Source organism: Delphinus delphis, chromosome 13 (genome assembly GCF_949987515.2).
Source record: "Delphinus delphis chromosome 13, mDelDel1.2, whole genome shotgun sequence".
NCBI classification, from domain to species: domain Eukaryota; kingdom Metazoa; phylum Chordata; class Mammalia; order Artiodactyla; family Delphinidae; genus Delphinus; species Delphinus delphis.
This window is the reverse complement of record NC_082695.1, coordinates 82,492,183-82,516,838: the sequence shown is the minus strand read 5'-3', so window position 1 is coordinate 82,516,838 and position 24,656 is coordinate 82,492,183.

The window sequence follows — 24,656 nt, the reverse complement described above, 5'->3', positions numbered from 1 at the left end:
GATGCTAAATAAATCTGGCTATATCATACAGTAAATAAATCTGAAATATACTCCCACCATTTTCCCCCTTCGTTTTTCAGTACTAACCATTGTGTCACTTTTGCCTGGAGTTGTAAAACTTTTCATTGCATTCTCCAAACTAAAGATAACTTACATAATACAAAAGAAAATGGTGAATAGACGACATATAGCTGCATATAGGAAAAGAGTCTCCTTTCATCTACCACAAGGCTACCTTGGAGCCAAGGTTACAAGAATGCAGGAGAACCAAGCATCTTCAAATAGAAGAACTTGAATTGAAAGGAATTCTATATTTCAAACAGAAAATGTCCCAAGGGGGAGAAATAGACACAAGTTTGAATTTTTCTAAATGAGCAAATAACAAGAAAATGTCAGAAATATTACTTTCATACGAGGAACGAAAATAAATGAAAATTTTCAGAGGCAAAGCAACAAAGCCTACTTGTGGTAATAGCGGTACATAGCATTTGCATAGAGCATTACAAGTTGATTCTCTATTAAAAAAATAACTGAACTAATGTTTCAATGGGATTATCAAATTTTTCTGATTGAAGATGTGCCTCACTCGGTGTGAGAATTATTTAGCTTGAACTCAGTAATGTGGCTCATCATAGCCAACAGCAAACTCGTTCACATAGCAATACAATCGGGTGTTGTTAGATTCGATGTCCAGATAAAGATAGAGGTGACTGCTCGGAGGTCTCACATTCACACTGGTATTAGGTACCATAAACCTTTGAGAGTTGCTACTGCACAGTGAATGGTTCTTACATAAACTGAATATAAAAGAGTAAGTCGTCCTTTTTTCTAAATTGAATATCCCAACATACGTGTTGGTACACCAGCAGGAAGAGCTAATACCAGAAGCGACCCCAAACCCGTAATGCATAGATGCAGGTGCTTGAAACTTCAGAGAATGGGAGAATGACGTGATCATTTTGGTCCCCAAAGACCCATTGTTAGTGCATCTGTTCTTGCCAGCCTGATTCCAAGTGGGTGGGCTGCTGAAGACACTCCCAGCATTAGTTATAAATAAACTCTGGACAAAAACAGTGAAACAGGACTGCTTCCTTCCCACATACTTGCTCCCTTTCTTGCCAATGCCTCTACTCCCCCGCCCAAGTCTCTGACGCTCTAGGAAGGCATTCTGCTTTCAGGGCTGCACAAAGTGACACCAGACGCAGGCTGGATCGTCCCCCCTCATCATAATCCAATTGCTTCATCATGTCACTCGTCATCAAATTTACCCTTCACCTCAGGACTCTACTAGTTAATCTAATTGATTTCAACAAAACATTCATGGTTTATTTGGGTTTAATTTGTTATCATTGCCAGTTACCATGTTCGCATTCAGTGAGGGACTTACTGGCTGGACCCAGTGAATGAACAGTGTGACAATTTCACGGGCTGCAGGGTAACCAGAGGAAAAACAACTTGGGAAGCAGGTGGGACTCTGGTCTCCAATGAAGTCACAGTGAATTCGTGGCTGCATGGGTTTACAAAGAACCCAGAACCGGTATGTCTTGCTGTAATAGCTACACCTATTGAGATGGAATCCTCCAACTGACAGCACTGTATTGCTCAGATCCGGTCTTCGATTTGAAATTTTTTAGTCTCTTGATGGGAATTATTGAGTTGTAGACTTTCTTTTTTATTACTGGGAAAAGGCCAGGTGAAAGTGACTGAAATGTAAATTATAAGTAAAAATGGTACTACAGAAAAGGGTTTATTTTAGATTTCATAACAATCCAATCTGCAGTTATGAATTTTCAAGTGAAAGCAGAAGATCCCTATTACCTGCTGCTCCTGGAGGGTGGACCAAGCATAGATGATCGCTTTATTATCACCCTCCTGGGAATGCACCAGGTGTTCCAGACAATGCAACACAAACGTGCCCGTTTGGATTGCTGCCACTGACTTAATAGGAAACAGCAAGTGGATAGACTAACAAGAAATGACTTCAACATTTTTCAGGACAGTAAAACTTTAGCTTTCCATTACTTGCTGGGGTTTTTTTTATGGTTATTATTACCTTTGTAAGCCTATCAGGTATTTTAGAACTTTTTTTTTAAATATCCAAAACATAAAACGTACTTTTCCCTGGTCTGATCATCTCACACGGATGCGATCTCTATTAGGCATTTACATTTTTGCTACACTGAAATACATTCTCTATTAGAAGTCAGTGCACTTTTTCTGTAAAGGGCAGATAAATATTTTAGTTTTTATGGGCGATATGGTCTTTGTCACAATTACTCAACTCTGTCATGGTACTATTAAAATGCCATAGAGGGCACATAAATGAATGAGCATGCGTGTGTTGCAATAAAATTTTATTTACAAAACAGGCAATGAGCTGGATTCGGCCCATAAGCAAGAAATCTAGCGACCACTCTTCTATATGATGTTTGTGTGTATTTTTTCCACTATCGCCTAAGTGCTCTATACATAGGTGGTACTCTGTGTTTCCTGTAGACTGGATGACTAAATGGCTTAAAGCAAATTATTTAATGTTGATGATAAATGTAAAGACAGTTCTGCAAAGTCTTATTAGAAAAAAAAGCTTCCTAACCACTTTCTGTCTCGTCTCATAAAGCTCATGTCAAAATGTGCTTCCCAAGATAATCCCTTAAAAATAACTTTGCATTTTTAGGAGGAACACAAAGAACAGTGCAAGCTTTCACTCAAGAACTACTTAAAATTTATACCCCAAGATCCTTAGGAATTAAGGCCTTATTTAAGTCCTTTGCTGTGCTGTTTTTCACAGAATATTAAATGACAGCCGTACAAAAAAAGGATACTTCAAAAATTTGGGGGTAATCATGGTCTTAAAAATAATTAATTACAAATAATGAAACCTGGCTTAGCAATTAACGTAAAATCCTTTCAAATGAAATTACAATTTAGGCTCTTTTTTACCTGTAGACTAAAATTTTTTTGATTCACGTTGGATGACAATTTCACTTAATTACATGGCCAACCAACTACACTCGTAAGATTTATCCCATACCTACCATGTTATGACATTGCAATCCTAATGACAGATAGACTATGTAAGTCTTTGGTACCCCACAGAATATATAAGACAGTTAAGAAAATAAGATGTTCTTGAGGTTCAAGGAAGACATGACACCTCATTAAACTGGTCGGATCAGGGAAAGATTCCTGGAGTCCCATCTTTTTTGTAAGACACATCGACCCACACATCATAATCTGGACTTGAACGATTTTTCACATTTAATTTCTTGTTCCTACCATGTTTCATAAATGTCTTGTGCATTTATAACTCCTTGTGTGGTTTCCAGTTAGGAATACCAGTCTTAAACTTGGCCATCCTGGCGACCTTTCAAAGCCTACTTCAAATATCTTAACATGAAGTCTTATTAATTTTTACTTCTTCCATGCCTATCAAAATTTCTTTCTCTCTCACTCAGAGCTGTAAAGCATTTCTGATTCCTAAAAAAGCACTTCCCACATGGTGAGGCTTTTCCTTGTATTGGTATATCAAGTCTGAAGGGTCTGAGATTGTACTTACTTATAAGCTAACAAGGTAACCTGCCGCAGTTTCAGAGCTGGCAGAAGACACAAGATGCCTGTGTCAGAAATAACTTTACTATTCACAGCAATAGGAGCCAGAGTGACAATACTGCAAGCCCCAGTTTCCTCAGGCAAAGTCAAGAGAACCAGGTGATGCCTGCGCACACAAGAGGCTCATCACAGGAAAGGAACCCTAAGTTCAGGGGCCTGAATCTTTTCTAATGGGCCATAAGCATGCCTGACCTTCGCCTCAAGGAAGGTATCTTAATTCTACTAGACATGAAACACATCTTCCCTCTGCTCTGGTGCAGTCACTAGCCCTATCTTCCCCAAGGTCCCCTCCACAAATAGAGCTGAAATCACAGTCCAGAACAAAGCAGTCAGTGTTTCTACTCACAGACTCGCTACGATGTGAGAACCGTGGAGAATCTGGAGAACTGTCTCCCAATAAGTGACCTTCCCTCCTTTTCACTTCAGAGCAGTCTTATTTTGTGCTCCCCCTGAGAAAGATCCTGAGATGAGGATTCAAGCAGACATGGTTTGGAGACAGATGTCAGAAAACATCAGTAGGGGAGTGAGAGTGAGAAAAGGAACAGAAGGAAGCCAATGAAGGGCAAGTCATCACTCTGGGTACCGTTGCAGATAACTAAAGGCTCATCCTTCTGGGAACTCAGGGAGACCATGGAGAAGAAGTAAGAACTCTGAACTAGCCCCCTTAAGGAAAGGGTGCTGACGTATTTATATACCAACTGTCCTTGGTTACTGAGAATTGTTCCTGGGAGGTGACAATATATCTAGTGGCTCTGCCTACTGTTTTCAGAAACAGAATAAGCTCAGGTACAAAAAAAAAAAAGAAAAAGAAAATCCTCTGGCCAAAGAAAATAGGTGCATTGCATGTTAACACAAAAATGGTAAGGCCCGTAGGGATGTGGACAAGACGTGGCCAGTAACTGCTACAAGGGCAGAATTTTATTTTTTTTCTTTAACAATTAGCAAAACTTAGTTTCTTGTTGGCACTTAATCTTTTGTTATTGAATGGAAAAGAAAACTTGACATAGGTCTTGAAACAGGAGTATCGATAGGCCTAAGTGGAGGAAAAAATACAGGTTTGATCTGTGAAAAAATTTACTTTAACAAGTAAATGTCTCATCTAATGTTGTACCAAATCAGACATAACTAAAATATTTAATTCTGCTAATTTATTTCTGGGCCATAGTAAAAAAAAATGGCCCTATAACTCATGAGATCGTAAGTTAAATGCGATAAACTCTAGTGCAAACTGACTCTTCTTTCAAAATTTATTCATCTTCACTGTATAAGTGAAGACAAGAGCTCAATGAAGCATGTTTTAGATAAGGCTTAATTCATTTCCAAACATGTAAATTCTGTCAATTAGACAGTTTGAAATAAAATTTTCTTAAAGAAACTCAACTTCTGAATACAATTATGTATTCTAGGTAAAAGAACTGTATTCTAATGTGTGCTCATATCATCTCACACCCGTCAGAATGGCCATCATCAAAGTATCCGCAAACGATAAATGCTGGAGAGGGTGTGGAGAGAAGGGAACCCTCCTGCACTGTTGGTGGGGATGTAAATTGGTATAGCCACTATGGAGAACAGTATGGAGGTTCCTTTAAAAAAACTAAAAATAGAGCTACCGTATGATCCAGCAATCCCACTCTTGGGCATGTATCTGGAGAAAACCACAGTTCGAAAAGCTACATGCACCCCAACGTTCACTGCAGTGCTGTTTACAATAGCCAAGACATGGAAGCAACCTAAATATCCATCGAGAGATGAATGGCTAAAGAAGATGTGGTCCATATAAATATGATGGAATATTACACAGCCATGAAAAAGAATGGAATAATGCCATTTGCAGCAACATTCAGGACCTGGAGACTATCATACTAAGTAAAGTCAGACAGAGAAAGACAAATATGGTATCTCTCATATGCAGAATCTAAAAAAAATGGATACAAATGAACTTAGTTACAAAACAGAAGCAGACTCACAGACTTACAGAATGAATTTATAGTTACCAGAGGGGAAGGGTGGAGAGGAGGGATAGATTGGGAGCTTGGGATTGACATGTACACACTGCTACATTTAAAATAAAATGCCTAAAAAAGTTAAAAAAAATAAAGTTATTCTTACTACTCATCTTCAAAAGAAATAAATAAAAATAAATAAATGTGTGCCTTCCCACAGACTAGACTGAGGCTCCCAGGGAGACTGAAACTCTCTCTGTTCATGACGATACAAAACTGACTAAGGATGCCCTTATTCTTCCTGGCAGACAAGAGTCTGTTTCTGGGCAGGTTTTGTCAAATGCATGCAGAGCTTCACGTACTAAAGAGTTCCTTACAGTTTAGACACTGATCAACTATTGGCTCCTTAAGGGTTCCCTTTGATTTTTCTTTGAGATGCTGCAGAAACTTTCTCGAATCCCGGCTGTTGCCAGTGAGTCTTTCTTCTGCCTGCCTTTGTCAAAAACAACAGTAAGATGAAACCTTCAGCTGGGGTGGTACACCTTCACCCAAATTCACTTCCTATTATTCACAAACTATTTCAACTTGCTTCTTGGCCAAGTAGCCTCACCCAAGACAACAGAAAAACTCTCTGAAGAAGTCCAGTTATGCTTAAATATCCCAGTATCTGATGGTTAGAAAGAATACCAGGGCCATCTGACGTTATTATCCCAAGCCTTTATCCTCTCTAGAGAGCGCCTGGCCTCAGCTTCTTCAGTTTCTGCTCTCCTGTCCCATAACGTAGTGATATGGGAGGTGATAAACTTTCTTATTATGAGCCAAAGGGTATCTTTCTTCAGCTTTTTCCATTAGCCAAGTTTAACCTCGTGCAACAAAAAATAAATACCATTAAGGACTATTATATACTGGAAGACCAAGTCTTTCCTCTCTTCCCACATTAGTTCCTTAAATCATGTGTCACGTGGCATTTATCCTAAAGTTCCTCCAGACCCATCACCAACCTTTTCAGACTCCACTCAGCATTCCCTACTTTTTCAGTTATCTCTTAAAAATACTCAGTTTTTTAATTCTTATATGGTAAGACGATTTACCTCAAATATTTTTTAAGACACAAGAAATTCAACTTACATACTTTACACATATAATTACTAGTTACAAATTTAGATTTCATTAATAGGAAGAATCCATGTCTAATTGTTTTAACTATTTCAGACACCAGGGTTAAGGGCATGTTTATAGATATATCAACTAAACAAATATTTATTGTTACTCCCCTTTGCACATAAACAATACAGTTACCAATAAACTAAATCAGTATTTCTGACCAGTATTAAGCACTAATGAGAGTGAATCTATTATCTCTATAAATGATTTAACTTTAAAATTCATAAACACCAAAACTATTTTAAAGATGAAAGGGACACAAAAGAATAGGCTATAAAATTATCCTAAGTATTCATTTTCAGGGAAGAATAAGCAGCAGCGTATGGTGAAAGGTATTTTTATGGGCTTCCTTCCATAGGTAAAACAAAAACAAAAACAAAAACATTTAGAACTTCAGACCACAACACACTAGCTGTGAAGTCTAGTATCTTTAGCTAATGAACACCAAAGCAGACACCAAATTCTAAAATGCTTAATATATTCAAGGAATTATCAAAAAAAGGCAACATTTTCCTAAAAACTCATATAATCTCTATGCTTTTTTATACACAACAACTGCATCAATTAAAAAAACTAAGTACTCGCCAGCAGAACATGATTGGACATGGTGTGCACCTTCTACGTCACCAGCTTAATAGGAAATGTCTCACCCTGCTTTCCAATTCCTTTAGATCCGAACCCGCAAACGGCAGAAAACCAACCTCAACCTTGCACACTAGGGATGGCAGAGCAGCAAGATGTGGCAACTCTGGGTCCTTGAATAACTTCAGGTGGCAGGAATACCTCTGCCTGCCCTCTCTTCAGGCCACCACTTCTAGACAGCTACCTTACTTAAGCCATCAAGTATTTTTCTATACCATAGACCCTTGCTAATTCACCAAGTATCTGGAGCCCTGAACCTCCATCACTTCGTTTTCCTTTGGTGGTGGTTGTTCAGTTTGCTTTTATTAATGTCGTGGTAAAAGGTGGAGCTTTTAACATCCAATCTCATTGTCTTTGTTTCAACACATCTTCTAGGTTCTGCTGTCTGTGTATTCCTGGAAATGCAGAAATGCAAGAGCATTTTAAGAAGACCAACTCCTACTCTTTACATTTCACAAAGGAACACACCATACCTGCTGTACGTTGAGTATAAATTTATGGCACGTGTTTCAAGGCATTCACTGCAAATTCAGCTACATTGCTATTTTGAACTGTTTTATGATGCCCATTTTTCTCAGTCTGACGTTCCGGTAGGTCCTAACACACACATTCACTGGGCAAGTCTAAACACTAAAGAAATACAGGGTTTATCAATCAAGCAGCAGCTACTGAGAGCCTACTAGGGCAAGTTCTCTGCTGGGTGAGTGATGGAGAGGCAAAACATGGTCCCGATATAAAGGAGCCTGTGATCTTGTTGGGAAGACAGAATACACACAATGTGGACCAAATCACTAGCAAGCACATGATAAATGCCACTAAGTTCCAACGAAGGGTCGAAGGGGAATATTTTAAGGTAAAATTGATGCAAAAAACTTAAAGCTACCTAAATACGCTGTCAGCTCTCTTGGCACATTTCAGCATTTTTCTTCACTCAGTTTGGGACAACTCAGCATTGCTACCAGACTCGTCTAAGGTCTTTTTTTTTTTTTTTTTAATTGGGGTATAGTTGTTTTACAGTGTTGTGTTAGTTTCTACTGTACAGCGAAGTGGAGTTCCCTGGGCTATACAGCAGGTTCTCATTAGTTATCTATTTTATACATGTTAGTATATATATATATGTCAATCCCAATCCCCAATCCATCCCACCCCCAACCTTGGTGTCCATACGTTTGTTCTCTACATCTGTGTCTCTATTTCTGCCTTGCAAACCGGTTCATCTGTACCATTTTTCTAGATTCCACATATATGTGTTAATATACGGTACTTGTTTTTCTCTTTCTGACTTACTTCACTCTGTATGAGTCTCTAGGTCCATCCACGTCTCTACAAATGACCCAATTTCATTCCTTTTTATGGTTATGTAATATTCCATTGTATATATGTACTACATAAGGTCTTTTTTCATCCCAGGAATTGCAAACACATCTTCCAGAATTAATTTCTCTATATGGGACTTGAGTTTGCCCATGAGAAGCATGTGTACGAGGTTTGGAAAGCATGGCTCTGGGGCCATTTTCTCTAGAGGGAGTTGCAGCCAGATGTGCAGACAGAAATGAGGCATCCCAGTGGGCTCCTGGAGGGCTCTTGAGAATCACATGCCGTCCTGTTGCAGACTGACACAGTTGGTGGTAGCTTCCCAGAGATGCTTCAGAAATGCCACCATTTCTCAGGAAGCACTTGAGAACCGCCTGCTGGGGAGTTTCTGGCTGAGGTCTCTACAAGGACCTTCCTGAACTTCAGTGTCATCTTCCCTGACCTTTACTCTTCCAGTTCCTGCTACCTTTGTGTAAGCCTCTATTCCTTCATGAAACCCTTTATCCTCGGAGTATATACAGTGGCTTGTATTTTCCTGTCTGAACCCTGACGGCCATAGGTGGGAATCCTTATAAAGTGAGAAGATGACAGGAGGGAGGTGCTTGTACTCCCAGACACTCTTTCTTCACCAAAACAAAACCAGACCAAACCATACACAGTGAAAAATGCATGGGGGCAGCGGCAACGATCAATTCTAAATCTGGTAACTCATTCACTTAAACTGAGTGAAATCGGAAAGTGGACCGAGAGTCAGACAGGAGGCTGGACATAAACCCTGGCTCAGCAGAGTCAAGAGAAAATGCCGAGAGGAAGGCAAACCAGGGTGGAGTTCACCTGGGATGGAGACACAAGACCCAGGAAGAAGAAAACAAGGCAGGAGGAGACAGGGAAGTCGGCACAGCTAAGGAAATCAGAGTGAAAATAATTTCAATTTCAAATACAAACGACGTTGATAGCATTTAACAAATGTTCTATTTGAGGAACTGGAGTTTCTTTTCTCCACACTCCCCATCTCCACACTCCCGCCTCCCACACAGCTCATGAACGCCATGGATGTCAATATAAGGCCCCTTCTTCCTTTCTTATTTCTATATGTATTTCTTTAATAGCAAAACCTAAGTTGTACTGTCATCCACTTTAAGTATTGCGTGAGATGAACTTTAGAGAGCTTCAGGGAAGGTGAGAGTAGCCGACTGTAGTCACAGCACCTGATGCAGGACAACAAAGCAGGTACAGCACGTCTGAACAGTCGTGGTTCCCAGCCAAGTACCAGTCTGCTAAAACACCCGCGGTGCACACATCTTCAGGAAACTTAAGATTTGTTTTTAATAGTATCAAAATTATTTTTAATTGAAAAGGCAACCTATGGAACAGGAGAAGACTGTGTACGTCATATATCTGATATGGAGTTAATACCCAGAATATGGAAGGAACTCCTACAACTCAACGGGAAAATCAAACAATCTGTTTTTAAAATGGTCAAATGACCTAAATAGACATTTCTCCTTAGATAACATACCAATAACCAACAAGGATATGAAAAGATGTTCAATATTGATAGTTAGAGAAATTAAATGCAAATTAAAACCATAGTGAAATATCACCTCACACCCATTAAAATCGCTACAATCAAAAAAAAAAAGAAAAAGAAAAACCCCAGAAAATAAATGACAGCAAGGATGTGAAGCAACTGGAAACTTTATGTACTGTTGATGGAATTATAAAATAGTGCAACCACCAGAGAAAAGAGTGTGGAGCTTCCTTAAAAAATTTTAAAGCTACCGTATGATCCGGTAATGCCACTTCTAGGTAATTCAAAAGAACTGAAAGCAGGGTCTCAAAGAAGTATTTGCACACCCATGTTCACAGTAGCACTATTCACAACAGGCAAGAGGTAGAAACAACTCAAATGTCCAAATGAATAAATAGACAAAGTGTGATATTACGCATATAATAGAAGAAAATTCAGCCTAAAACAAGAAAAAAAGGGGCTTCCCTGGTGCCGCAGTGGTTGAGTCCACCTGCCGATGCAGGGGACATGGGTTCATGTCCCGATCCGGGAAGATCCCACATGCCGTGGAGCGGCTGGGCCCGTGAGCCATGGCCGCTGAGCCTGCGCGTCCGGAGCCTGTGCTCCGCAATGGGAGAGGCCACAACAGTGAAAGGCCCGCGTACCGCAAAAAAAAAAAAAAAAGAAACAAAGAAAGAAAAAAAGGAAATCCAGTCAAATGCTACCAATTGGATGAACCTTCAGGACGTTATGCTATATAGAATAAGCCACTCACAAAAGGACAAATACTATATGATCCCATTTATGTGGTGTATCTAGAATAGTGAAATTTATAGAAACACAAACTAGAATGGTGGTTGGCAGGGACTGGGTGGGAGTGGAAAAGGTGAGTGGTTCTTTAACGGGTAAATATTAAGTTTCACAAAATGAAAACGTTCTGGAGATCTGTTTCACAATAATGCGAATATACTTAGCACTACTGAACTGTATAATGAAAAATGAGTAAGATGGTAAATTTTGTGTTTTTTCACTAAAATTTTTTAAGTAGCTTAAAAATTAGCTTTAAAAACATTCCAAGAAATATTTTTCACAGAAAATGTGCATCGTTCCCACCAGAGTAGGAACATGTGTCTCTTCAGTTAGTCACATTTGCTGATGCCTTTTATTTCCTCGTGAAGGCTTCCTCACTGGAATGTATTTACTAAACACAAGAATTTCCAGGCACACATGTAGGGCACATAGTACTTCCATTGTGCCCCTTTGTTAGCAGTTTAGTACATCTGCGAAACTTCACTTTCACAAAGTCTCTAACTAGCTTAAAACCCCATTTGTTTACCTTTTACGTATCACACCAGAACACCAGAGACCATTAGCTCAAACGCTTACCAAATTTGCTGAGATTCTAAATTATGCTTGGTTCTCAGTACATTATTACATTCAGGACCTCACAATCCACTAAGTGAACAGATAATTATAACACCATAAATGCAAAGCAAATGAACACATACGAGGTGAGAAGTTCAAAGATAAAGGTACATAGGCAACATGAACAGGAGATGATTAATTGTCAGAGCACACAGCGAAAGCTTTAGAGAGGACTTAGTGAAAGCCGAGAGAATTTTCCAGGCAGATGGGCAAGAGAGGAGAGAGAAAGGGATTCTAACAGAAAGAAGAGCATCAATAAATAAATGATAGGTATGGTGTTCAAGGAACTACAGGTCTTCCAGTATTTCTGGAACTTGCAGTGCAAGAGGTAGAAAGAATAAAAGATAAATTTACAGCAAAAGGCAGGAACCAGGTAACGGAGGGCCTTGTAACTCATACTAAGAAACTTGGACTCGCCATTTGCAGCAACATAGATGCTACTACAGATCATACTAGGTGAAGTAAGTCAGAAAGAGAAAGACAAATACCATATGATATCACTTATATGCGGACTCTAAAATATGACACAAATGAACCTATCTATGAAACAAAAACAGAATCAGGGACATAGAGACCAGACTGGTGGTTGCCAAGGGGGAGGGGGTTGGGGGAGGGATGGAGAGGGAGGTTGGGATTAGCAGATGAAAACTAGTATATATAGAATGTATAAACAGCAAGGTCCTACTGTATAGCCCAGGGAATTATATTCAATATCCTGTGATAACCCATAATGGAAAAGAATATAAAAAAGAATGTATATATATGTATAACTGAGTCACTTTGCTATACAGCAGTAATTAACGCATTGTAATTCAACTATATTTCAATAAAAAATAAATTTAAAAAAATTAAATAAATGACATCTTGAAAAAAGGAGAAATTTGGACTCGTTTTATGGGAAATCCTTTGAGCGTTCAGTGGGATACAGAATATAAGATCAGATTTTTACTTTAGAAAAATCACACAAGCAATGCTGTCAATTATAGTTTTGGGACAGTAGGACTATGAAACAGAAGGGCATCAATTAGAAAACTCTTGAAACATCTGGATTGATACTAAAACACCAATTTAAGGCAAATGGGCATGTAGCACAGGCAGGAAATTTTGAGAAATGTTTACAAAGTTTGCAGACTGTGATGTTTAGTTCGGTATGCTGGATAAGGAGAAGTCTAGGATGCATCACTGGTGCTCAACTTCTGAACCTTCTACACACAAGAGTAAGCTAAGAGGGAAGTAACTTTGGAGAATAAGGAAGAAGAAAAAATTGGGGGTTGAGGAATAATCAAATAATATATTGAGTTGGAGCATCCTGGATCTAGATTCTTGTGGGGCATGGAGACAAAGACAGGCACAGAGCAGTTGAATGTACGGCTCTAGACCTCAAGGGCGAGAACGGGACTGGGGTAGAGGTTAAAGAGTCATCACCTAAGTCATAATAATGGATGACATTCATAGGGAATAGAGGTAGCACAAGATCAAGTACAGAGAAATATACATCCCTGGATTTAAAATAATAATAAATGAGTCAAGGAAGAGAAGCCCCTGGCAAAACAGACTATAGTAATATATGAACAACATAATGCAAAGTTCCCAATATTATAAAAATTTCTTAATAAATGAAAGCATAATTAATTTTGCAGCACTAATCTGAATCTCTTCTCATAATTTAACTCCTCACTCAGAATGTTAAGTATATGCATAGATATAGTAGAGATATAAAGTGCTACGTAACCTTTACACCACGGTATCTTCACGTCATCATTTCACGTCACTGATGATCTTCAGCATAATCCAACCTGACCCCCATGTATATATCTACTTACATCTGAACAGAACTTCCCTGAAACTTAGTTATCATCCACTCGTTCAACGCATTTTTTCCAGTCTTCCAACATCACCACAATTATGCTCTCTCCACAGTCCTCGTCATCTATTGACTAGCTATCTTGAAAACTATTTAAAGCTAACGCATCCTTGGATGGCAGTGGTTTAAAACCATGTGTGTTTCATTTTTTTTACAGGAATTTTCCACCTCTTGACTGAAAGCAACGATTGCTGTTGTATTGGAAATTACCAACATACTATGTTAGCCTCCAAGTATGCTAACTGGCAAGCTATCCACAAGTCACAAAACAGAAGGGCTCACCCATCACATTAAGATGCTTAAATCATACACAGTGAAAACAGGAGGAAAAGTATGGGCCAAGTTAACACAGTAGAGAATGCAAGCCGGGTAGCAGAACCACACCACTGAATTCCTGGGTCATGTAATGTTCCTGCAGGCAAATGTTCTGCTCTTTCTACCACATCTGCCTTCTCTGATGATGTGGTTATGAAGACCAGAGCTGGGGTTTGAGTAAGAGGGCTTAGCAGATGGAAAGTCCTGGAACCAACACACCCTTGCTCTTTTGGAAAGTACAGTGACCATTATGCCAGGTCACAGCTGTAGCTTGAAGAGGAGCTTTTGATAAGTTTCTTGTGCAGAAGACAGGTGCAGCCAGGAGAGAGTCTTAATGCTTCTCTTAATGCTTAGTGGGTGGTCAATTTAAGATTTCATGAAGGCTGAGGGCTTCGCATGCATCACGTACACCTGTTTATCTTGAATATTAGCTACCTCTGGGTCCTTCCACCTCCGATCTGCATTCAGCATATAGATTTATTTTGTCCTATCTAACATGCCTTTTAAGTAATTAACTTCCTTATAAATAGAATTCATATGAGTTAAGTTTACATTTCACATACTACTTACACATTCAGTATATATACCTGCCATAGCTTATGAGGTCAACTATGTTTACAATCGATTCATCATCCATGTTTAACATAAATAATGAAGGTTTTATTTTTTAGTAGTTTTCACACCACATATTTTCTCTTTCCTTATAAATGCACAACTGTAGATTCTTAATTAAGGTAGCAAAAATACATTACAACTTAATACTGGTAAAATATTCAGGCATGTGACATGTCCTGGGAAGAGACTGATTTTAAAAAATGAAAACTTTAGATTTCCATGAAATCACATTTCATAGAGAACCACTTACTGTAAATTTTTAATACCCCACATACTCTGATACAATGCCTCTCAAAGATATAGCTTGAATTCATGATGCTGAGAACCCCCAAGGTTGCTAGTAGCTTACTCAACAGTAACTTCTGAATAATATTGTCAGAGAGTTACTCCAAATTTCTGAAGAACATGAAGAATGAGTAGAAATGGAGAATGATGTTTTTCTTTCCTAAAATGATTTTTCAACTAACCTTTTCCATTGCTATGAGAATAAGTATCTTAACTCAGAAAAGCTGAAGTAATTAAGATGTTTCTAGAAGTTCTTATTCAAAATAATCACCCACTGCAGTTGTGTGGAAAAGTCTACTCTGTGCCATTATTCCGCTTTGTGAATAACCATTATTTCTTTATCAGATAAAAACACATCCCTTGAAAAGTCTTAAAATTCTAATAATTTATTAATTTATTATAAGAGCCCCAAAGTGAAACAGTCAAGTACTTTGAGTCAAAGGATGTCACTTCATTAGAGAAAGAAATGTAGTAAAGTATAAACAATCCATGTGCTCACATTGATACCATTTACTGTAAAAGGTTTTGGCCTAATTAATAAAAATTTCAAGGTAACAAATTTAAAAAGAGTATCATAACATATCCAAAATATATTTACCTCGTAGGATTAGCTAATAGTTATTTTTTAGTATGACTTTGTTGATTCCAAATAAAGTAGGAATTTTTTGCCTGTGTTTTTCAACAACTATTTCATCAAATTGAAAATAAATTGAAGATCCTGCAGTTAAAACTACTAGAAGGAAGCATAGAAAAAAAAGCTTTTTGACAATGGTCTTGGCAATGACATTTTTGTTTTGGGATATGACAACAAAAGCACAGGCAACAAAAGCAAAAAATAGACAAGTGGGAATATATAAAACTAAAAAGTTTCTTCACAGCAAACTATCAACAAAAAGGCAACAAAAGGAATGGGAGAAAATATTTGCAAACCATATATGTGATGCAGAATTAATATCCAAAACATATAAGGAACTCATACAAGTTAATAGCAAAAATAACACAATTTTTAAAAATGGGTAAAGGGCTTGAAAAGATATTTCTCAAAATACAAAATGATCAACAGGTATATGAAAAAACACTCATTATTAATCAGGGAAATGCAAATCAAAACCAAAAGGAAATATCCCCTCACACTTAAGATGGCTATTATCAAAGAGACCAAAGGTAGCAAGTATTAGAAAGGATGTGGAAAAAAGGGAAGACTTGTGCACTGTTGGTGGGAATGAAAATTGGTACAGCTACTACAGAAAGCATGGTGGAGGTTTCTCAAAAAATTAAAAATAGAATTACTTTATGATCCAACTTCCCATTTCTGGGTTTATATCCAAAGGGAATGCAATCAGTATTTCAAAGACATTTGCACTCCCATGTTCACTGCAGTATCACTCACAATAGCCAAGATATGGAAGTGACTTAAGTTTCCATAAACAGATAAATGAGTAAAAAAGATGTGGTGTACATGAACACACACACACACACACACACACACACACACACACACACACACAGTGGAATATTATTTGGTCATGAAAAAGAAGGAAATCCTGATATTTGCAACAATGTACATAAGCTTAGAGGACATTACGCTCAATGAAATAAGCCAGAGACAGAAAGACAAATACTGCGTCATCTCACATGTGGCATTTACAATAGTCAAAGTCATTGAAGCAGAGTAGAATGGTGTTTTCTAGGCTGGGGGTTGAGCACAATAGGGAGATGTTGGTTAAACAGCAGAAAGTTTCAGTTATGCTGGATGGATATTGGAGGTACAGCATGGTGACTGTTGTTAATACTTCACTGTATGCTTGAAATTTACAGAGGGCAGATCTGAAGTGTCCTCACCACAAAATAAAAAGAAAATGGTAACTGTGTAGTGATGGATGTGTTAATCAGCTTGGCTGTGGTGATCATTTCACTATGTATACATTTATCAAAACATCAAATTGTATACCTTACATATATACAATTTTTGTTAATTATAGCTGAATTAAGCTATTTTTTAGAAAAGAAAAATATATCTGAGATGCATGAAGTGGAAGAAGCAATTTCTGGCCAATATCTAAAATGTCATCTTTTTTCCATTAAAATAAAAAATCAAGTGTCCTATTGTATGTGTTTACCGATACCCATAGAACTGTACCTTAGAAAAAGCAAGTTTTACTGTACAGAGACAAAAAAGTGAATTAAAAACATTATGTGACCTCCTAAAGGTAAATTCTACAAACTTCAAAAAATAATAATCTATCAAAGCTGTGTCAAATATGGTAATACAAAAAAAAAAAAAAAGAGCATTTGGTTTAAGTAATTTTGTCCCTGCCATAAATAAACATATTGATAATGGTTCACTGGAGGGTCAGAGATGATTTACAGTATTAAGAAATCTGGAAGAGTGCTCAAGGAGAAAGCCCAGGGGCAGCCCAGTGAGGCCAATGAGGCGTGACAACTGTAGATTGTGGACATATAAAATCAAAATGACAAGGGGAGACGAGCAATAAATGCAAACTGATGGTCATACTGCCCCAAAGCCATGTGGACATCAAGTACTGACAGAGCAAAGGTGAAAGTTCACAGGTCATCACCATCATTAACCTTACCGGTCAGTCTTTAACCCCAGTCCCAAGAAAGTCTAGAAACCAAGATTTAGGCTGGAAAAGCAAAGTACTGTGAACAACCCTCCCAAGGTCACATACAACATATCAGACGGCAGTAAAGCCATATAAACCCTTCTTCTACGACCTAGAATCGATTGTCAGTACTGTATACTCTTAATAAACACTGTCGGAGGTGGGTGTGCGGTGAGGTGAACTTCATCTTAAAGTCACCATGTTACCTGGAAAGTGTGAAATAAAGCATGAAAGTATAATACAGTTTTCCAGTTCACATTTCAAAATTTCTGTTTCAAAGTGGTAAGGTGTCATTTCATCCTATAACGTGAAAGTGTTGAAGATGGAAAAAATACCACACACACGGCTATTCAAAGAACTTATTAATATTGCATCTAGTGTTAGCAAAGAAGCAGGCCAGGCACAGGTGAATGCAAAGGTGAGTACAGCCCTCAGAGTTTCTTATAATCCCACAGGTAAGTGGAAACATCCATGGGACATCCACAAGGACGTGAGAACACGCTGTCTGGATGTAGCTCTAACGTCAGTGTTCTCGGCCTCCCATTTCCAAGACGGAGCATTGATGTTTTAGACATTTTCTAAGTGAAAGGCTCACCCCAAAAGTCAGGTCTGCTAAGAGTCCTAGGAGGTGAGTAAAGTAGCGGCTGAAAGTTGTAGACTCAGAATAAAGTTCATTTCAACTAAATGTTTGGTTATAGGGACTTATTCCACCAGGGATATGGGCAAAACAGCAGGACAGATAGTGCATATCCAGGTACCTAAAGATTTCCTTAAGTTATGAATGTCTTGAAAATCATTTCTACCAAAAACCTAAAAAACAACTTTCTGATATGCTAGAGACTCAAGAGCAAATACTCTAAACCAGGGACGTGGTAGGTGCTGTTCTGATGGTGAGACAAAGGAACATCTGAACATAATCCTAAATTTGTTCTATAGAAATACCGGGTTGGCCAAAAAGTTCGCTCAGATTTTCCCATACCATCTTATGGAAAACCCAAACGAACTTTTTGGCCAATCCAATAGGAATCACCAGGAGTAGAGTTAGAGAGGAATACCAGAAGTAATGAGATGACTTCCTTATAATATAGTGCACTCTCCTAGAATCTGAATCCATTAAGAGCTAAAGTGGAAACTGGAGGCTTTGTGGCCAGCGGGGAAATGTGGGAAAATGTCTTACTGATCCAACCAAAGCATCTCATCCAGATGACATTAACGCGTTGGTACAGAGGGGAGGATATTGTGTTTCATTTTGGTTTGGTTTTCCTCCGTATCTCCTGTGATAAGACTGCAATGTAAAAGCTTGTTGGCAGTAGTAGTGATCAACTGTCCTTGGTTTTCTTTCAGAGTTGAGTAAAAAAAAAAGAAAGGTTTATGAACAGTAACATGTATACAACTAATCGAACCACCACATACACAAAAGGTAAACTCTACATTCTGACATACAGCTGTCTAAGGCTTTAATTTCTTCAAGAACAAGGTTAAGAATACAGATGTTTACCACCAATTTAAATGGCTGGTAAATGGGTAAATGGCTTCAGTTTCCTTAGGAGAAAATGAAGCAAGACATAGACTACGTACACAGTCTTGGAAGCCACTTCTAATTCATGCAAGAAGAAAATGCCTCCTTTTCCACTATTTCACTTGAAGAGAATTTGTTCTGAAGTAACGATGCAGTCGTTAGACTTAATTCTTTCATGCTGCAGAATACCAAATCTTCCATCTACCAGCCATCAGGACTCATATCCTATTTAATACAACTTGCATTAGCCAGTCGCGAAAGTTCCTAGTCAAATGGTATCAAAACCTAACATAAGAAAATTTTCTAGAGTGAAAGTCAAGTAGCAACCACATGAGAACTGATTTCTGCCTACAACAGAGCAAAGCCAATACAACAGAGGGGATACTTGAATCCAGCTAGCAGGGCACAGAAACCTTCCAAAGTGATTGAGTGAGTCAGGATGAAAAGCTAGATATCAAACGTTACTTTTTATCTAATTACATCTTTTACATAATTTGTTTTGCCATTTGGTGCAGAAAAATAATTTTACACACATTTGGAATTTTTCTTCTATTATTTATTTTAAAAGAATTTTATTATTATATGCAAATAGATATTAAGCTCAAAGACTCCAGGGGAAATAATGGTCCTCTAACAATAGAAAAAAATCAGGGGTATGTTCCCACAGAATCTTTTAGCTCAGAAAAAAGGCAAATCAATATAAATCTGATATGCATACCTAGGGATATGGTACATAAGCCATAATAATTTTGATTTGGGAAAATACATAGATCATACCACATTCTATCTTAAAATAACTAGCTTCTTGTGATGACAATTTCTTCATATTCTTTGAACCACCAGGATGATTAACTCAGGCTTTGATGGTAAGACAGCTGTGTGAATCCATGGCTGATTATCCCTGCTTTACCAGGGGTCATATTTAGACTATTAAGTACATCAGGGGTTCCTAACTGTGAGCTCAGGACATCACTGGAATTCATAGTTAGGATGGACCTTTGAAATCAGCCCTGGTTTTATCCCCTTATCTGGGAGGAGACTAAGAAAGAAATTGATTTGCCTCTTTCCCAGGGAGCTTGGCCCAGAAAGCAGCTCTGAGGAAACTAGAGAGCCCTAAAGCAGCCCTGTTTTCAGAATAAACACTGGGAAAGATAAAGCGGGGTGACAATATGGGGACAGATCAGGCGCTGCCCCAAGCAAGCACAGGGGACAGACATGCAGTTAACACTCCTCTCTGGGAAACAGAAAGGCCCCAGATTATAACTGTTTCCCATGACACAACTATTTCACTTTAGGTGTCAAAATATTAGCGATAGTCATTGAATTATATTCGAAATTTACCATTTCTTAGCTTGACACTTGGAATCATGACTTGAATCCAGATTTGAGTCGCATGTCTTTCTTTGCATATTATTTAAAGTCAGAGCCTTCTATACGAACTCCATCCACAATGGAGGGGGCAAGATTTCATCCGTGAAATATGTGTAAGTTTTATTGAGGTTCTCCCAGGTGACATGTTGCGTAATATTAAGTGTAATGCTGAAGTTATTAGGTCTTAGCAAATAGCATAATTAACTATCTATGTTTAAATAGGAGACAAGTGAGAATTTATAAACTAAGATAAAATATGCATTATGCAATTAAGGTATGTAACATTCTTCTCTGTAAACAAAAGCAAACAGCTTTTTTTCACAGTGCTAATGTCATTTTGAAAGTACCATGTTTCTCAAGGGCCATCAGTAAAGGCACTGGATCCATCTTTGTCAATTTCTTGGAGGAGTCATTAGCGAAATGTCACCTTCTGAGTTCCTCACACCTCGAGGACAGAAAGTTTTCACTTTAAAACAGCAACAATAAAAGCAACACCTGATGATGCCATCATGCCTTAGAATTTTGCGACTAGAAACACTGTACAGTTAGAAGAAAATCTCAAATGACAACAGGATCCTTGTAATTATCATTAATCAATTATTATTATCACAAAGTTTACCTGTTTTCTTCCCCCACTTAAAACTATCTCTGACATATTAAACCACAAGACATGTAACTTAGAGGAAAACTGTCATTAGAGTGAGATCATGCCGCATTACTTTTTAAACTTTCCCTATTTAGGAATCGTTTTGTCACTGACTAAAATCTGGAATCTGGGAAATGAAAAAAGATATTACAGTCATATCATTCCCCATAATTCTAAACAGCTGCAGCGTAAGGACCAGGAACGCGTATTTAACTACTTTGTCCGAAGCAACCTTAGAAAAGCCCAGATGTCTGGATTTTCAACCATGTTGGCGGCTGAATCACATTACCTGCCAAAGTTAATGTTAAAGAGACTATTACACGTAACAGATAGCAGAGCTGATGCCTGACATCCCTTCCAAATACAGGATGCCAAGAGTATAACAATTATAGATAATAATCAAATTCAATTCTCACGTTTCCAAAATCTGTACTTTCAAAATATTTAACAACGTTGCCAAATTCCAAATACTTGTTTTTAAGAAAAGTATAAAACACAGAAGAGCAAAACTGAATCTGCTCATATTCCTGATGAAAATTTATTTATATTAAATGTTTTCCTAGTCCCTTGTAAACACCAAGTTATGATATAGCGAGTTAGGAGCCCTATCACCTGTCTATTGCTTGCACGTCTCTGGGAAATTCAGAACACACAGCAGCAACACTTAGCCCAGTTAGCAAGGTCCAGCCATGAGTTCTTCAAGGGTGTCTTGAGTCCTACTAGGTGACAAGAACCTTGGACAAAGATAATAGTCCTCAAGACTATTATAATCTCATTGGAGAAGACAGGCATGAAAACAAAGTGATAAATGCTATGATGGATGTAAGCACTGTATTTTCTAATTGTGTAATCTAGTCTCCCTTTGAATTCTATTTCTTTCCTATTTCTACTTTAACAAATCACTGCAAATTTAGCAGCCTAAAACAACATGAGTTCATTCCCTTGAAGTCTTGAGGTCATAAATCTGAAATCAGTTTCACTAGGTTAAAATCAAAGTGTCTTCTAAGCTGGTTCTTAACGGAGGCTCTCGGGAAAATCCTGCTTCCATGCCTTTCCCAGCTTCTAGAGGCTGCCTATTATACCCTGTTGGCTCACGGCTGCTTCCTGCATACTGAAAGCCAGCTGAGTAATCATTTCCCTCCTCTCTGGGTTCTGCTTTCCTCCTTACATCTTCTGCATCTCATCCTCCCTCCCTCCTCTAAGGATCCTGTGATTACGTTGGTCTGATCCAGATAACCCAAGATAATCTTCTCATCTCAACCTTAATCACCTTTGCAAAATCTCTTTTTCCATGTGAAGCAACACATTCATAGATTTCAAGGATTAGGACACAGACATCTTGGGGGGAGGAGTGCATTATTCAGCCTACCACGTATACTATGGACAATTTCTAGCATATCAAAATTCATGCAGTTTCAATAATCTTTTGGCATTTTACAAAGCCATATTTTTTATATGCCAGTCCTGTGCCTTTTATGTAGCAGAATAAATTATGCTAGTTAGACATGGATGCAAAATTTCGGTAAAAACTTGATATATCTCAACACATATAATGGACTGTACAAATTGATAACAGCATAGCTGGGGCTTAAATGACCCATATTAGCTTCTTTTAATTATACCAATAAGTTAGCTGATTCTGTTTCTATATTCCTTCGGGCTTTGAAGAGCAATTGCAGATTATTTGATTTCCAAGTGCAATTTTTTTAAAGTGTGTGTGCATAGATATATTTATATATCTTTTCCGTGAAGAATATCTTTTGATGGAAGTATAGGTAAGATTCCAAATTACTGTACTGATGAGATTCAGGGTTATGAGTTTACAGTTTCTATAATTCCTTTATTATTAAGGGTGAGTAATGCAATTCTCTTGATAGTGTAAATTAATGAAATACTGTAGAGCTCTCATTGATGGCTTTCTCAAATTTCTTCATAAACCATTATTACTATCTGTCTGTGGAGGCCTGTAAGCTTTGGGAGTTCCATGCCATCTTCACATCTTGAGACAGATGTTCTGAAATCATTTCCAATTACATCTCCAAATGTGTGAGTCTAAGGTTGACTGGAAAGAAAGAATGGAAATCAAATTCCAACCTACTGTCTTACTTTTAGCAGATGTCTCAGTTTGGAAGAAGGATTCTTGAGGACTTTATCCATCCCCCTACCCTACCCCACTGGATGCCAGCTTGTATCACATGAGTATCTTCTTTTATCAGAAAGAGAAGAGAGTTAATATATGTGGTGCACCTACTACCACAGGGCACTGAATTAGGCATTTTGCACATTCATTTAACAAACACTGTATTCGTTTGTGAAAAACTGTCTGCAAGTTGCTAAGGATACAGAGTGAAGTGAAATACTCTACCTTTCCTTAGAAAAATTAAGGTCTAGTGAGAATGGACAATTCACCTGTGACCGCATTCCAGAATGGTTCCTGGCTCACCAAAACTTAGTATCTAAATCCAACTTTAAGTACGCGAACTTTTTCTTGGGAACTGAATTTTGAACAAGGAGGAATTAGCTAAATGACACAACAGAGAAAAAGGCATTCTAGGAAGAGGATACAGCTAAAGATAAAGCAAGGCTGGTGGAAAAGCGTGACAGGACACGGCAGCTGAAGGAGTCGAGGATCGTTCCACAGCTGGAGATAGGGAACTTTAGGGAGGCAAGAGTTGGGCAATAACTGATCTTGTTCTAAATTAAGAATTATGAGTTTTATCCTGTGAGCTAAAGATGTGTAGCACAGCGCTTGCATGATCCCATTTATACGTTACAAGGATACACGTGGCACCAGTGTGGGGGACACGTTATTTGATCATCAGCTCTGTTTCTGACTTCTCCAGACTCCGAGCTGTCCCTGCAAGCCAAAGAGCTTTCTGGGATCTACTGTCAGTTGGGTTCCACCAGTGGGTGGTCCCCAAAAAAGAAGAGAGGAAGGAGATTAAGGTCAGTATCTTTATTCTTCTGACTTCTTGTCTGATTGTCTCAGATTAGATGCCTCCTTTATTCAAAGTCAGGGCTCCTACAGGAGCCTGTCTCCAGGTGGTACGGCCTGGCCGCTCTGGACTAGCGCCGCGATACAGCACTATCTGTTGGTTTCCATACACTCTTGCCTGCAGCTGTTTAAATGGTCCCCTAATTAAACTCTGCTGCAATTCTCCAACATGAATGGACCACCTTTTATTCTACCCAAATCCTCACTGATACCATTTTTATCCTCATAACACAGCGAGGTCAAAATCATTTTCCAACTTTTCACAGGTGAGGAAACTTAAATTCTGGGAACCTAGGAATCAATGTTCTTCTCTGCCTAGAAAACCGGCTTTTATCCACCCCCAACCCAGCCTGTGCACTGGCACAAGCTCCTTAGTCGCTAGGGGAAGGCTGGCAGGTCCTGAGGCTTGAATCTCAAAGACCCTGCCCCAGTAGCTTGTGCATTCTCACCCTTTACCATGGTAGCATGGTGGATTTGAAGAAAATAGGACGTGATTTTCCATGCATTTTGTCTTACTTCAAAAGAACCATTGAAAAACCCAAAAAAACCCATTGAATCAGCCATTACCTCCTTACCTCCAGAATGAATGCATCTTCAGAGCTGTGCTCTTGCCAAAGCAAGACTGTCTGTGACAATCATTCCAATTTTCCAAGACCTATGTTTTATATACTATATTTTTATATTAAAACATACTACTATATTTTTGGTATATAATACATAAATTTCTTGTGTAACTATTATTCCTCCAAAGGAATGGTCAACTGCACTGAAGGAAAAGAATATAACTTTCTCTCAGTTTTAATATATGAATTTCA